The following is an 8,545-nucleotide window of genomic DNA, read 5'->3' as shown; positions in this document are numbered from 1 at the left end:
GTGAGGTATACACAGGTAAGGCCCAGCCAGTCCTAGCAACGTGCATATTTCAACATTCAAAGAGCTTTTGCTGTTCTCTCAGACCCAAAATAACTGTAATAATGTATAGCAACGTCAAAAGGCTTTGGTTTCCAAAGGATTGCGAGGAATGCAAAGGGCTCAAGTCCTGACATCTGTTGTTACTTAGTACTAACATATATAATGCTGCTAATTGCTGAGCCATCTTTGTTTTCCTTACTTAGCACTAGGGTTAGAATTATTTTATTTTTGTGGTTCATGGCTTCCTGCCACTTGCAACACAAAGTCCACTCTAAAGAAAATAAAACAACTACCAGGCTGCCTACTAACAGTGTGGAGGGCTGGGGTTGTTTCTTCCCCCTCTTTGGCTTTTTTTTTTTTTTTTTTTTTTAATTCAAGGGGAGTAAGTGGAGACGTGCCCCAGACAGGACGAGCAGAGCTGGGACCTGAGCAGCATCACGGCAAGCAGCCGTGTGAGCCAGTATCCTGTCTGCTGGTGTCGCCAGGAGGAGATGCGGAAGGAGGAAACTCAAGGAGGAGGTACGGCGTGATCCTTCCCCAGCTGTACCCTCCTTGCTTCAGGCAATCCGTGGTTTATGGACTTCCCAAAGCAGAGGCTGCCTCCAGACCAGTGTGTTTTAATAGCCACCCATGGACCTATCCTCCTCAAATTTTTTTGATCCCTTTCTCAAGCCATTTATAACTTTTGGCCTCCGCAACATCCTGTGGCAACGAGTTCCACAATTTAATTATGCTTTGCATGAAAAAGTACTTCCTCGTGTTGGTTTAAACCTTCTTGCGTGAATGCTGTGTCAGGTCCCCTTACGAGAAGCAGTGGACAACCATTTCCTATTTGACTTTTTCTATATGTCATTCACGATCTGACAGATCTTCACTGTACTGCCTGCTTCTATCACTCCTTTCCACCCTGAAGACTCCTCATCTAGTTAGTTTCTTGTCTTTATGGAAGCTGTTTCCTACCTCTCCTCATCCAGAATGCTTTCGTTTCTGTGTTTTCTAGTTCAGTTCAACCCTTCTGGACTTAGATGACCAGAAAACACACTACCATTGCCGTACAGTTTCACTGAGGACTGCTATGATGACGTTTTCTGTTTTGTTCCTTCCTGCTTCTTTGCCAGCTAATTCTTAACATGATGGTTGCCTCTCCTGATGGACTTTACGTGATGTTTACACAGGACTCCAAGCTCTCTTTGCTAAATTTTGAACTGAGGTCTCATCCACGTTGAAGTGCAGTTAGGGTGAGTTTTCTGCATGTGCTCTGCTTTTGTTGACACTGCACTACACTACATCAGTCATTTTATTGCCCAGTCACTCAGGATCATGAACTCTTTCGGCAGTGCTTTGTGGCCAGATTTAGTTTTACAATGCTGAATAATTTGCATCGTCTGCAAAATCTCTCATCTCACTATTCATCCTTTTTACCAGGCTATTTATGAATACGTCTGAACACTGTCAAATTAGTATTGCAACGACCTCAGTTCTAAGTAATGCACAAAACCTTTCTCTTGTACAGAGAGATGTGGCAGATGTCCTAGCATGAAGCCCTGAGGGGACCCAGTTGTATCCTCCAACAATTGTGAACAGAGCTTCATACCCATCTTCCAGAAAGACATCTTTTAACCTGTTATTACTCTGGGAAATAACTTTATTTTCCCATCCTTTATCATGGAGCCTCGATGCAGATAGTTTTTAGGCATTTGTGTTTATTGGTATGACTCTCTTAACGCCTCCAAGCATGTTATCAATATTGAGTGGGTAAGCTGGAGAAATCTCTGATAAGGAGTCCCATCTGTTGTGTCAAGTATTTCATTCCATAGCCAGGGATACGTCATTTGTCGGCCTATTATTTTTAATAACTATCAGATCATCTTTCCCTGATGATCATAGTTTCACTGTAAACCATGCCAACCATCAAACAGAAGGACCTCAGATTAGAAAGACTTCCCTCTGCCCGCTCTCTTCTTCATGCTTCGTGAATGGAGGAGGAGGAGGAGATGTCAGAGCCCAACAGTATTTTCCTTTGAGCAGTGATTCCCAGAGCTTTGGTGTAGGCTGGAAGCAGAAACACAAAGACTTTGGTTGAGCAGTCGGGTTCCTCCAACCCCATACTCAGGAAGGTGCCCAGCCTCGGCCCAGAATCATGCAAAACAGCTGATGTTGAGCAAAAACTGAACCAGCATCTTTGGCTAGTCAGGAGTTTGACACTGTACTTACTTAAGTTGGGATGATATAAGCTTAAAAATCATGCAAGAAAACCCAGGCTGATGCTTGCTCTGTAATCTGATCTGTCAGCCAACGTTCAGCCTTGTATCCAGGCCCTCTCCTACCTTGAGCTATGTTGTGTTTGATTATCATTGGACGCTTTTCAATGTAGTAGTAATTCAAAAAAACTCCACCTGAGACTTTCAGAAGTGATCATCACTGGCCTCAATGGGCTACTGAGAGCTTAAGGCAAATCTTCGTGTTTTGGAGAACTGTTCATGCATGTCACACATTTATATCCTGGGCAGCTTTTTTACCACATAGAAGTCAAAGGCTTTCCATTATCAATATTTCCTAAAAAATGAAAATGTCACCATGCACTTAGTCCAGTAGATTAAATCCACAGAATAATGTTGAGTTAATTAAATGAATTTAAGATAATGCAAGTTATGTACCCTTGAGTACAAGTTGAGTACAGTGCTTGGTGGCACTTTTTTATTTCCACATCCAAAGACTTCTTGTTTTCAAATCTAGGGAATTATGTCCCTTCTAAATTTTGAATTTATTTTGTTTTCATTTATATCAGCAAAGGTGACCGATCTGGTCACACACATCTGAAATATTTTGCATCTTGGATCTCTGAAAAGCTGAACTCATCCTGATCTGCTTACACAGATCAGCTGAAAAGAGATTTTTTTCTCTTTACTGTACCACAGTATAGATCCATTTCTCCTGGAAGATCAGCTCTCACAGCAGTGTGAAACCAGTTAGCATCAGCGAGCCATTTCCTTGTTTCACAAAATAGTGCCACTTTTCTGTTGTCCCAGATCATTCTCACTCCCCCGTCAGCCAGCTGTACAAGTGGTTTAGCAGGAAGGGCCAAACTTGTGAACTTAACCCAGACTTAACTTGTGCCTCATCCTCGAAAGCTGTGCATCTGCGAGGTGTCCCTGGAGGGCTGTGACTCAGCTCTCCCCAGCTCTGTTGTGGTGCCGGACCTGTCACACCAAGTCATCATAAGGTGCTGAGCATTGCCCCTCTGGGGTTGTTCTGCACACCGTTTTCCTCCTGGAAAACCTGTTTGCTGGCCATGCAGGTAACCCAGTGCAGAAAATTGTATCACAACCATGGGAGCCTGGTACTTGGAGCAAACCGGGAAGAGAAGCCAACACCTACTGCATGAATTGTACAATTCCATGAATCTTAAGGGTTGAGCAGCATGTTTGGACCAAAACTTTTTTCCAAAGAAAAACTTCAACTTAAATATATTTCAAAATTCCACTGATCATGCCATACTGACCTGATCTGCAAATTTCAACCTTTTTTTTTCTTTTTTTTTTTTTTTCCTCTTGTTAATTCAGTGGGAGCTTTGCCTGTTCTGTGCAGGACTGGACCATCTGTAAATGTCCAAGTAATGGCAAAATATTCGTTCTGTCCTAAATAAGATCAATATGTCTACAAACTACAGGGATTTTCAATCCTGCTATTTCTACAAAGTATGGACTTTGCTTCACTGGGGGCCTAATCCTGAATCAGTTTACTTAGTGGGAACGGTGGCATTAAACTAAATGAGAGCACAATCAGACCATGCATTATTTCAGCCAAGCTAACATGCCACAAAAAAATGTGTAGAATCATTTATTAAAAAAAAAAAGAGAGAGAGAGAGAGAGAGAAATTAAACATATGGTTAGATAATTACTGGGAATCACTGAACACCTACACAGGATAGTTGCAAGCATGGAAATACTCATACACATATTTGAAGTTATACCACAGATTCCTTGGGTGGGTTTCTTTGCCTTGCTATTTTATGTCTGGACAAATAATTTGGATTGCGATTGCTCAGGTAATGTAATCTGAAATCATGTTGCCTGTGTAGCAAACAGAAGTGAAAAGAGAGAACATTTCATTTCTGTCTAACACGAAGCAAAGTTCACAGCTGCAGCGTTTCATTCCAAGCAACACCATTGCCTGTAATGGAGCAAAGCACGGCGGAGGGGGCACTGAAATTATTTTTCTTCTGCCAGAGCTAAGGCATGACTTTTCTTTTGGGTGGGGGAACTTCTTATCAGCTCCAGAGCATAAAAGCGAGCAGTGTTGCCATGCTGTGATAGAAATTGCACTTTGTGTAACTCCAACAAACTGCCTGCCATGCTTGGAGCCATTATCTTTGTGCACAGTGGCACAGAGGGAGTGTGAATGTGGTAGCGTGGGATGGGAGGTGTGGAGGTGCAAAGGGCTCTCAGACTGGCCAGGTAAATCTTCTCAGCAGCTCCGTTCTGCTACTGTGTGTTTTCTTCATCAGTTGCAGGGCAGTGATCTGAGGACCAAACAAAGCAAGGTGCAACAAAGGTGGGCTAATGCCTATGTCCTACAGAAACTCTTGAGACAGATGAAACCTTGCCACTGAATAACGTCTATCTTCTTTATCTTCGCTAGCACTTAGCCTCTAAAATTTGGTGGAAATTTCAAAAGCTGGAAGTGGCCATTGCATCCTTGAGTAAAATGCTGTCCCTTTTACAACCAGCCAATTCATGCATTTGTCTGTGAATTCCCCAGTCCCCAACACAGGGCACATTGCTGCCCTTTTCCTCTCTCCTCAGAGCGACCTTCAGTCCCCGCCCGCTCCCCACATCAAGCACAGGTGGGTCAAAAATCAGTCCTGGTAGGAACACATTTTGGTGAGTGCGCAGCTCATGTTTACATACAAGAAAGAGCTTTGCTGCACCAGGCACTTTGATGTCATCTACGCCTGAGCTCTCTAAAACATATCCTATCTGAGTAGCTCTGAGCTAACCTGGAAGTTTGAATGCAATGTGAACAAACACAGATAGCAATTTCTCCCCTCCGATTTCCCCAAAAGCATTTCATTTCTTTGTGGTTACCTGCATTATATTGGTCTAAGTATTCACTTTGTAGGCAGAAACATATATTTAATCCTTATTTTTTTCCTGATAAGTAGTTCCTCTGATGTTCTTTTCCAAACCTATAGACATCTGCTAAGAGCCCCCAGGCATGATTCCTCTTGGGCTATTGCTGCTTGAGCAAGAAAAGATTCACAGCAGTAGAGTATCTTCAGGTTCCCTAAACACCTAAAATTTAGTGTGGTTTCTCTCTCTCTCTCTCTCTTTTTTTTATTTTAATAATAAATAAATAAAATTTTGTCACCTAAGAAAGCCCTGCAAATTTTAAACCTCCCTACATTAAAACAGAGCCATCTTCCTGTGAAGACAATACAAAAACCCTGCAGACAGGGTCAGTTGTTAGTTTTGCTTGAGCGCAGACCTCCATACCCCTGCCATCCTCCCTGGCGTGCTGATAGAAATGCTTCTTTCTCATGAGCCAACCCGAAGCTTCAAATGAGAGACAATGAGAATTTGGCACATTCCCCTGCAAAGGGTGATCCCAACACAACCCGGCTGCTGCTTGGCACGCGTCTCCGGCTTCAGTACAAGAGACTGCTGTGTCAGTAAGTTCAGGCCCATTTTCCCCCACCATGCCATATGAGCTTTTCTAGCAAGCTGCATCTTAAATGAGAAAATTGTTCATGCTCGCTCTCACCAGTCGTTAGGAAACCTTTCTCTGATTTCTCTAATTTCTAAATCCATCCACAGCAGTTTGTATTACTGTTTTCATACCAGAGCATCCCTTTGCCTGAAGAGTTCTTCAGCTTGCTTATTTTTTTTTAACACATTTATAGACAGAAATCTCAGCCATTGATTTTCTCAGCTAATCCCTCATGGTGTCCTTACCCATAGCAGGCCCTCCTGTCCTTGCCAACCTTGGTAGCACACTTTGGCATTTGCTTCAGCCTCAGCTCATTTCTTGTTGCTTGGTGAGCACAGAGGGGCACCGCGTTGCGCCGTGTTGAAGCCAAGCTCTTGTGTGTACCCGCAGTGCTGCCACTGTCTCGTCTCTCCCTTTGGATTGCATTTCCCTTTTCATGGCTACGGCATAGTTGTGGCTCAGAGTCACCCTGTGATTACAGGACACCAAAGTCTTCTTCCTCCCCGAGCAGCTCTAAGTGCACAGCTCATTACAGACTGTTTTCTCAGTAACAATACCCAGCTCTGGTGATTTGCATTAGCTACGGCTCTGGGCTTCCTCCTCTAGAAGAGCCAGGGCTTTGCCATTGACACCAAGTGAAGAACCAGCTCTCAGTACTCGATGTGTTGAGGGGAAAGAAAAAAGTAATGAAATAAAGACAGCCAGAGCTGCATCGCAACCTAATGTGTTATAGCACTACCAACCAACACAGGGACTTCTCCTGCCAGCTTGGAAACCAGATAGAAGTAGAGTGCTTCTATTTTAGCATTAAAATGGAAACAGGTGGGAAGGACGGATGGGATTTATCAAGCCAAAGAAAAACTTTTTTTTTTTTTTTTTTAATCTGAGTGGAATGGACATGATAATCCTGCAGTGTTACTGTGGCGCTGCATTATTGGCCTTCCCCTTGCTCGGCCTTTGGCAGTAAGGATTCAGTTGCAGTGAGGCTGCAGCGTCGCAGTTTACTTCCTCACCCAATCCTAGGGCTGCCCCTCTGTGAGTTATTACACTGCCTGGCACAGCCAGAGGATGCGACTGAAGAGAAGAGTTGAGTTTTGCAATGATTTTTTATAGATGGCTAATTGAAAAAAATGAATAAAAATGAGCTGCTGGATATTTCATTGCTTAGAGGGTACAACATCTCTGGTTGGTCAGGTAAGTAATTAAATGGACTACCAGGTAATGCAGTTATCTTGATTATTATTGATATTATATTATCTTTATTGCCTTTTTAAAACTATTTGCAGTAAACGGCCCTGAGTCTGAAATTATTTTAAAGCACAAAAATATTTAGTGATCCAGCTACTGAAAGGTCTGTGATAGACTTTTGTGTCCGTGTGAAATGCCACTGAAACCAAATGGCTCGGGCTAACTGCACGCACTCGGACCAGCAGACAGCCTGTAACACAAGCAGGATCCGTACCAGTGACGTGTCCTGTGCGCCCATCTCGCAGGGCACAAAGAAATGGTTGCTCCTTTCCTGAAGCTGCTTACAAGTAACTTCTTTATATTTTTAGTTGGAAGGAAAAACACTTTTCTGCTATGTTAAGGTTTGGAAGTGGAGTCCTTTTATGTTATTATTATAGTTACTTTTTTTTGTTTTTTTTTTACAGTTTTATGCTTCTTTGTATTTCTTGGTTTGAGACGGAACCAGAAGTCCAAACAACGAAGTGTTTGCAAAAGTCCTGATGGTCGGGAGATCACTGAACTCCTTCAGACCAAGAGAGATGAAAAGCTTACAAGAAAAGTTGCTCTCCAGAGGCTTTCAGCCCAGTGACGAGGAACCGAGGCAGGCTGAATACACTCAGGGCGATGAATGGAGGGAGGAAACATTCAGGTACCTTTCAAATACGCAACCAAACAATCTGAGGTTTCCCTGTCACATGCCTAGACGCATGTTTCGAAAGGGTATAAAATAAAAGAAAGAAAAATGCGCTGTCTGGGAATTCTTACCCTGTGACTGTTGCGCAGCCAAAAAGCTGGGTAATTCTCTTCAACTGAATAAACATCGGGGGGAGTCTGAGAGCAATTTGGCTCCAGAGCAAATATTGTTACCGAATTCTTTGCACCTGCAGTGGTCAGGGAGATGATAATACACCCTCTCCATGTCTTCCTATCCCACGCTTTGGAGCACAGCCACGCAGTGTCTCACGTCTGCTGCAGCGTACATGTTTGTGAGGGCAGGACTTCAGGCAAGCCCCTGCTGGTGGGGCTGCAGTACGATCCACAGCCCAGCCCTTAACACCCACTCTCGTCTCGGTCCCCAGCAAACCCAACACCCCGACACGACTCGAGAGCAGCAAGGCAGCTGCACTGCCCCTGCTGCGGCCGATTCTCAGCCGGTGCTGTGCCGGCTTTGCACCACGCTGCCCAGCTGGGGTTTGCCACGGCGTTACTTGCTAAGCAGGGTTAAAGATAATAATGAAGAGGTTAAGGGCTTTGGCTGCCATAGCTTCTGCTACCATTCTACCAGCCTAGGCACAGATACCAAGGAAAAACACACACTTACCTGGTGCAGTATGGCTTGCCGGAGGCTAGGTTGTGTTACAGCGGTGTGTGTCCTTGGTGCCCTGCCTGACACAGCAAGATGCATGCCACTAGTGAGGGAGCACCCCCAGCGCCGCTGTGACCTCAGCCTGCACCTAGCAGAGGCACACTGGGGATGGGGTGGGCAGCGCTGGCACCGCCGAGTCCATAGCAGCAGGAGAAGCCAGGAAATAGGGAAAAAGGCTCCATTCTGCTGGGCCAGCAAGGCTG

At 44.3% G+C, this 8,545-nt stretch overlaps 1 long non-coding RNA gene across 1 annotated transcript in view; it reads left to right on the top strand.

Moving 5' to 3' along the window:
- The window catches only part of LOC137853240 (uncharacterized), a 91,335-nt gene that overhangs the window by 70,027 nt on the left and 12,763 nt on the right, over window positions 1–8,545 (top strand). The window contains exons 12-13 of the long non-coding RNA XR_011094345.1: window positions 418–1,277; window positions 7,402–7,625. This is a non-coding gene — a long non-coding RNA (uncharacterized lncRNA). The remainder of the gene's footprint in view (window positions 1–417; window positions 1,278–7,401; window positions 7,626–8,545) is intronic.

This window comes from Anas acuta, chromosome 3 (genome assembly GCF_963932015.1).
Source record: "Anas acuta chromosome 3, bAnaAcu1.1, whole genome shotgun sequence".
Classification (NCBI taxonomy): Eukaryota; Metazoa; Chordata; class Aves; order Anseriformes; family Anatidae; genus Anas; species Anas acuta.
The sequence above is the reverse complement of the archived record's forward strand: the minus strand, read 5'-3'. Positions and strand labels throughout refer to the sequence as shown.